Source organism: Microtus ochrogaster, unplaced genomic scaffold, assembly GCF_000317375.1.
Source record: "Microtus ochrogaster isolate Prairie Vole_2 unplaced genomic scaffold, MicOch1.0 UNK13, whole genome shotgun sequence".
NCBI classification, from domain to species: domain Eukaryota; kingdom Metazoa; phylum Chordata; class Mammalia; order Rodentia; family Cricetidae; genus Microtus; species Microtus ochrogaster.
The window spans coordinates 5,056,990-5,065,399 of record NW_004949111.1 but is presented as its reverse complement, the minus strand read 5'-3'; the positions used below and the strand labels follow the sequence as shown (position 1 = coordinate 5,065,399).

The 8,410-nt window shown below is 38.4% G+C and overlaps 1 pseudogene; it reads right to left on the bottom strand.

Annotated features, from left to right (window-relative positions):
* Window positions 1–6,370: 6,370 nt before the first annotated feature.
* Window positions 6,371–7,330, bottom strand: LOC101990576 (annotated as a pseudogene).
* Window positions 7,331–8,410: the final 1,080 nt, after the last annotated feature.

Here is an 8,410-nt window from a genome sequence, read left to right as displayed (position 1 = left end):
GTTATTATTCACAGAAGAAACAATTGGATAAACTTTCATTGAAATACAATTTGTGTTCAAATGCTGTGGCAAAGCCAAATGAAATGGAGCAAATGTCATTTCTGCCTTTGAAATCAAATGACAGGTTTCAGTAAAATCAGTTGTTTTGGTGTCCTGTCTTTGTCTCGATTTATAATTGTCATTTTCCCACTTGCTGTCCATCCATTTCCTCACCCAAACAATAAGATTAATATTTAGCATCTTACACATTGTAAAACAGCACTTTGCGGTAGATCGTGTGTGATTGAGGAATCAATCTGAAAAGTGAAACTTTAAGCCAATTAACTAGGATTTTTGTCAAAATGTAGCCAGTAAAACAGGTTTTGTTGATTGTCTGACAAAATCGATTACCTCACTGGTAATCTGTGTATAAATACCTTGTGTGTGTGTGTGTGTGTGTGTGTGTGAGAGAGAGAGAGAGAGAGAGAGAGAGAGAGAGAGAGAGAGAGAGAGAGAGAGAGAATAAATACACATTTTAGTTTCTGGTCCTCAGTAGAACAGTAGAAAGCGTCAGACTGCCCCCTGCAGTCTCCAGAGAAGAATCACATTTGCTTAGGTTAAAGCTTGAAGAGACAGTAGTTGCAGAAAAACCTCTTCTAAACTGACATACTAGGAAATTCCTCCTTTTTTTGTCCTTTTGCTTTTCATTTTAAAGTTTAATTTTTAACACTGTTTCTTCAGAAACTGTAAAATCCTTAGCATCTAATTGTTCTCATCACGGTCTATTGTCTCTTTATTCTATTTCTTTTGCCCTCAGTTCACTCCCCACTGATTCTAGTTCTAAATCAATTCATTCCCACTCATTTCGACCTTGACATTCTCTATTGTGTCCTAAAAAAATTTTTCTAGTCACTTGTATATTTATTTTTTAAATTCCAAAGAACTTTTAAAACCAATTCTTAACATTTATTCTTGCTTGACTTACATTATTTATATATATAAAACTTGCCTCCTCCCACTAAACTATACGCAGCTAGATGGAAGAGAAAGTGACACATGAATTTCTGAAACTTGCAAAGTGATTAATATAATAAGAAGTCAATAAGAGTGTTATTATATTTGTAATTAGAATAAGAACCTGGTAAATTTCCATATCATTTTTGTTTAAACAGAAGCCTATTTTTCTTTCTGTTGTGTAACCCAGTATTACATATGAATATTATGGCCTCATCCTTTGTCCTTAACTACTTTATTTCTACATCTCTGAAAACAAAATGTCCAGAAGTTTTGGCTAGGTTCTTTCTGAGTGCTTAAATTTATCAAATTAATTGTCTTAATACTCATCACTTAGGTAACAAAGTAACATTTTTATTTTCTTAAATTTCATTAATTAGGTATAATTATTCTTTTCCTGACTACACTGTAATAATTTTAAATCATTTAAAATAAATGACTATAGAAAACTTCATAAAATAAAATATAATTAAGATTTTTAAATCAGCTTGGTTACACTAATATATTATAACTCCATATTTATCCGATAAAATTAAACAAAAATATTTTCAAATGTGTCTAAACTGAGAAGTGAAACACCTTAGCATAAATCTAGTGAAGATGGACGTACCCATAGGCCACAACCTTGTGGCAATACACAGATAAATAGAAATGGGTTAATTAAAGATATAAGAGCTAGTCAATAAGAATTGTGAGCTAATAGGCCAAGCAGTAATATGATAATACAGTTTCTGTGTGATTATTTTGAATCTCAGTGGCTAGGAATGAGCAAGCAGCCATGGACTACAGATTGGTTTGCCAACATGTGTCAGATAAATTCACGTAAAACCTGAGAGAGTTTAGTATAGAATTCTAGGCACACACACAAAAACAAAGTTTAGCTGCATTTGTTTTGGATGGGCTTTGTTCACTGGCGTCAAGCAGGAGCTCTGTGGCTCCGTTAAGAGATGTCTTCCTAATTCAGTGGTAGCAGAAAAAAAAATCCATTTCATTTCTAAATGGCAGCTTCCTGGTTCATGCTAGTTGCAGTAAAAACTCTGGCTCTTTCAGGAGGCCAAACAATTAAATGGGGTCTATGAGCAGCATGTTACAAATTGCTTAAAGGTGACATAGATCCACTGAGACCCTAGAGTTGGGGCAATGTGCATGAGCTCTCCAAGGCAGTGAATATACCTCCAACATGTTGGACTGGGGGAAGCCAACAAGTAGTGCCATAGAGTTGGTCCTAACCATGCCCACTTAGCATTTTTTTTAAAAAAAAAGTGTTCCTGGTCAAAAAATAATTACAGATATACATACAATAAGACAAATAGAGATGGAAAACACTACTAAATGGGTCATGGTATTGGATAAATGAATGTAGGCTTGAGAGAGAAAAAAAATAATTTTATTAGAAGTAAATGGTTTAACAACAAGTGAAGACTTTAAGGAGAAAGAGTACAGACAGTCATAGATTAAAGAAGTAAATAAAAATAAGTCATGTAAAGATGGAAAATACACAAAGAACCTGGATTGTTTGTATTACTGTGTTTTCTTTGAATTTTTGACTACAGAGAAATATTTGATTCTGGGGGATGCTAAGCATAACATATATATATTTTCAAGGTATCTTGACTTCCAAATATTGGTCTAAGGATATGTTGCTTTGTAAAAGAGGTTCTGCTTTTGTTTCCACAGAGAATGAGAACCTGTGGATTCCTTACAGACTAAATGTGGTTTGATGGATCAAGACCCCCCCCCAAAGATATCTGTTAAGCCCAAAAAAGAAAACATTTTACCCCAAAAAAGCAGGAAGCAGTTTGGAGAGAACTATGCCCAAATTTGATGTGGGAGTGTCATATATCAATCTGTTGATTTCATTGGTTAAGCAATAAAGAAACTGCTTGGCCCTCATAGGTTAAAACATAGGTGGGAAGAGTAAACAGAACAGAAGGCTGGGAGAAAGAAGCTGAGTCAGGGAGTTGCCATGATTCGCCCACTCCAGGCAGACACAGGTTAAGATCATTCCTGGTAAGCCAGCTCGTGGGCTACACAGATTAATAGAAATGTGTTAGATCGATATGTAAGAGCTAGCCAATAAGAAACTGAAACTAATGGGTTAGGCAGTGTTTAAAAGAATACAGTTTTCATGTAATTATTTCGGGTAAAGCTAGCCATGTGGACAGCCGGGTGCTGGGGACGCAGCCCACTGCTCCTATTACAACACAAATTTCCTAAATTATTGTTTTTAGATGTTTGTTTTCATTTAAAGGGGGAAATGATATAAAGATGAATGCTTTGCATTAGTATAGATCTTGGTTTTTTTTTATACAAATTTAAGGTCAATTTTGTTATATGTATATTTCTGCTCTTCATTGTGCTCATGCAGCTTATTCAAAATGTAATGTATAATTAAGAAATACAGGTTAAGAGATAGTCATCTGTAATAGTCAAGCTTGTAGTCATGTTAGTTAGCTTTTCTAGATGCACAGAGATATATTTCAGATGAATAGGTATTTTTCAAGTCTTCCAAAGACTAACAGAATATGGTATTTAAAGTTTCTTAATAACTTAGAATTTTTCTTGACAATAAGACACATCTGTTCCTGGCAACACCAATCTACTTCAAGAGGATGATGGGCATTGAAGAGGCTCCTTACGTAGTTTGATAGCCCAAGAAACTGTTCTTGCCTGAACATCTTGATGTAATGTTGTATGAACTGGATGTGCAGGACACATGGAGAAATGACTGCTGAGCATTCCTAAAATGAGACAGTCCTTCAGAGTTCCTGCTTCATGAAAGAGTCTGATAGGCATTCTGCAGGACAGAGAAAAAGGGACTGACAAATTGCCAATATAGGTAGAACTGTCTTTGAAATTTCCTGCTTCATGGGAAAGTCTTCCAGATACTATGGGCCTGTGGGATGAATATGGATGCTCCAATGATACAGAAGAACTCTGGTTGACTGTCCAGGCATCAAAATGTCTCTGTCAATTCTAGAGTTTTGAAAGTTACTTACAATGCACTTCTTGTTTACTTAGGTAATATTATATCCTTCTGGAGTCATTGATAGAAAAGAATAGATAGCTGTAGTTTTCCTTAGTTATGACAAAAGATAAAGTAGATATAAATATTGCAACTATAATTCTTGTTTGATAGTTGATTTGTTATATGAATTTAAAACCTTCCTTTTCATTCAGAGAAAGGGGGAGGTGATGTGGAATTCCCCTCTGGATACTGTGAATATGTTTTATTGCCATTGGTGAATAAAGAAGCTACTTGGGCCTGTGATAGAGCAGAATATAGTCAGACTGAAAGAGATATTGCAAAAGAGTAGGCAGAGTCTGGGAGAAGCCTGTAGCCACTGCAGTAGACAGATGCTGGAAGCTGGACAGAACCTTATCAGTAGGCCACAACCACAGGGGATACAGAGATTAATAAAAATGGGTTAATTTAAGATATAAGAGCTAGCCAAAAAGAGGTGTGAGCTAATAGGCCATGCATGTTGTAATAATACAATTTCTGTGTGATTATTTCAAGTTTGGGAAGCCAGGAACAAACAAACAGCCCCCATCTACAATTTAGCCTATGTATTTTAAAATTTCATTGCTAGCAACTTTAAGATCCCTTTAACCATGACTATCATTACATTAAAACCTTCAATTTAGAACATGGAGAAATCCAGTTTCTACTCACCATGAAAGTTTAATTCCTACTCCCTAGTATATTCTTAAAATGTGCTATGCATACTATTGGAGGAGAAAATAATCATCAGTCATACTCAGCTGTGAACCCTGTAAGATACAATAATGACTGGTGTGAAAAGATAGGTTTTCTGGTATAATAGTGACATGAACATCACATAAGTAACCAATTTGTCAACTTTTCAGACTATCTGTGCAAACCTCGTCCTCTGGACATGGGATCTGAGGTCCCAAAAGAATGGAGTGGACTGTAGTTTAATGTTGTGGACAACCTTACTTCAGTTTCAGTATACTTAAATATATGAATGTAACAAAGAAAGCAACAATTCAAGGAAATTTGCTTGAGTGCAGAAAAACATGTAAATAAATGCTAGTAGCACATACTAAATATTGACAGACTAGCCTTTTCCCAGAACTTTCTTAAGACAAACCAATTTTAATACAATTACCTGCAAATACTATAAATTATGTCTGGGAAAGCAAGGCAGAAGACAATATCCAGATTAGGGGCACATTAATCAGATTTGGTTCTGACTTCCACCAATAATAAACATATCTTTAAATTGAATGTAAATGTTTAACACAGTAGGCACATCCAAGATTAATCCAGGGAACAAAATACACCTGAGGTAAAAGGCCCTCTCCCTTTCTTCCTAGACACTTTCTCACAGTTTCCTAAGGCATTGGTCACCATACATCATTATTTTGACCATATTCCAATTTATTCTACCTTCTTGTTTTTTTAAATTTTAGATTTTATATTCCTGTTGGGAGCCATTGAAATCCTAAGAGAAGTATAAACAGACATATGATAAGTGCAATACTAGGTTGAAGAGCATTGTGAATGATGTTTTGTCATCAGAAACAAGGATCCATGTGTTCTAAGGTATCAGCAATCCTTTATGTTATTCTTTGTCCTAAGAACTGTTTAGAAAATTTCTATTTCTTATAAATAAAGTAATAGTGTGATGTGGGAGGGTCTTCTGTTTTGTGTTGATTTCATTGGTTAATAAAGAAAACTGCTTGTCATGATAGGTCAGAACATAGGTAGGTGGAGTAGACAGAACAGGATGCTGGGAAGAAGGGAAGTGAGACAGACGCGATGGAGCCAGCTGCCAAGTCAGACATGCTGAATCTTTCCCAGTAAGCCACCACCTCGTGGTGCTACACATATTATTAGATATGGGTTAAAGCAAGATATGAGAGTTAGTCAAGAAGAGGCTAGAGCTAATGGGCCAGGCAGTGTTTGTTTATTTATTTATTTATTTATTTATTTATTTATTTATTTATTATTTAAGACCTTTATTAACAGGTGCTTGCAGTTTGTTGACATTTTTGAGAAAAATCAAGTTGTAAACTTTTTATTACAAATTAAAATTGAAGTTCTTAAAAATCTTAACTTGACCAGATATGAAACAATTTAAAAACCATTAAAGGTGTATTGAGAAAAACCAGACCTTTTTTTAAAAAAAAAGGTCATTACCAAAAAGAGACATCTTTAGGTAAAAATAATAAAAACCCCATGCTGCATAGACAATGCAGATAGTTCTAGCATATCTGGTCAACGGGCAAAAAGCAAGCACTTAAGGTTTTCAGCTCCAATCTTTGTTCATTTCTTATTGCTGGAATTTCATATTTGTTCCTTCTTGTTGGATGACCAAACCGGATGATGGTAGAGATAGTAGGCCGGCATTTACTCAGCCCCTCCCTGCTCAGCCTCGGGAGTGGACAAATTCTCAGCTGGTGGATCGGCTGCTTTTGTCTCTTTGCCATCTTGTGGTTTAGGGTTCTCTGGATGTCTGCGTCGGTAATTGGAGTTGCGGCAATACCGATGTTGAGGTGGCTGCTGACCTTGGGTCTCTTCTCCTTGATTTTCTTTGTCCTCTTCATTGCCGTGCTCTCTAGGCTGTCTTTGGTGAGGAGGGCCCCTGTGAAATCGTGCTCTGTAACCCTGATACATATTCTGTCTCACTGGTCTACCTTGTTCTCCTGCACCCTGGTTGTCAGCACCCTCCATCACTTTTCCTTGCACAGGAGGGTTGGAATACTGTGGTCGACGCCCATAGGGTCTCCGCAAATAGTAAGGTGGGAAACTTTGCCTGCGATAGGGCCAGCGTTGTTGGGCTTGGCCTTCAGGAGCACTTTCCTATCCCTCGTTCTTTTCCCCACTCTCACTATTCTGGTAATTCTGCTGGTAATTACGTGGAGGACCCCTATGAAATGGGTTGCGTCTATAATGGTTACGGTCTGCTGCGTATTTACTGCCTTGAACTGGAACTCCACCAGGGCCTGTAACATTTGCTGCCTCCGCACCCTTTTCTCCTTCAACAACATCAAACTCCACAGTCTCTCTTTCTTCTACACTGTGAAGGTACTTCCTGGGGTTATTCTTCTTTATGGCAGTCTGGTGTACAAATACGTCTTCCTTGGTGTCATTCCTGTTGATGAAACCGTATCTGTTCCTTGCATTGAACCATTTTACTGTTCCCAAAACCTTCGTTGCGATGACCTTCTTGTCCCTGGCAGGCACCGCCGATGCTGATATGAGACCACCTGGGCCACCACTCGCGCTGCCCATGGAGCTGGTCTTGACGTCTGTGAGGGCGGCCGTGGGGGCAGCAGGCAGCTGCTGGGTCTCTGCCTCGCTGCTCATGGTTGTGGTGGTGGTTACTGGGGCTGGCGGCGATGGCTGCAGCTCCTCCACTGGTGTGATGGTGACTAGGCCGGCAGCGGCAGTGGGGCTCTCAGGGCTCTCTGGGGTCCGTTCTCTGCTCCCACTACCGATCGAACTCCCAGGCAGTGTTTGAATGAATATAGTTTCCATGTAATTATTTCGGGGCATAAGCTAGTTAAGCGGCCAGGAGCCAGGCCGCAAGAATGCAGCCTGCAGCTCCTTCTACAATAGTGAGAGTATCTTGAAGAATAGTTCCCCCTTTTATTTTTTAAGAATTGTTTCTTAAGAATTGGATGTGACACCCACACTCAGAGGGACTAGTTTGGACCTATGCTGTTTCCTTCCTAGTCCAGCTGTAGTTGGTATTAGCTAACACAGCACGCTCCCGGGTGCCGCTTTTTAGTTTGTGACTCCTGACTCGGACCCAGTGCCGAGTCTGAGATACGCTCGGCCACACATGCCCATTCCACCCTGCCTGCTCACTGGAGCAATTAACCCCTCCCTGCCTGCCTTGGCATTTGGAGCAGAACCCCGGAAGCTCGAGTACCTGCGGTTTTGCAACAAAAGCCGCCACAGCAGCAGATATGGTCTGATTCAAAGTGACCCCTTCCACGACCACTCTAACTCCTCAGGAAGAACAATAAATTTCGGTTTTGAGTTGTTTCAGACCGGCTTTCCACGCGGAATCAGTGGACTCTTTCGCTACCACTGGCAGGAACCGGTCATTGCAGATAAAAAAAGTTTTTCTTTTATAAATAAAATGTCTGAAAATGTTACAATTCAGGACTTTAACAGCCTTTTTCAGTGTACCATGTGGAAGAATTTACAAGAGGTGTCTAGAACCCCACATCTATGGATCTTTCTGGGATTCGTAGTTTTCCTTGGTACTATGTGGTTTGATAATAGAAATACGATAAAGTCTTTATGAGACGAATCCAGGATTCTTAAGGCAGAGGTTGAAAGTTTAAGAACTATTGAGAATGACAACAATCTTCTCAAGAATCAGTTTGAAGTTCTCCAGGAAGAGAACAGATCTTTGTTTAACATGACTCGGTTAAC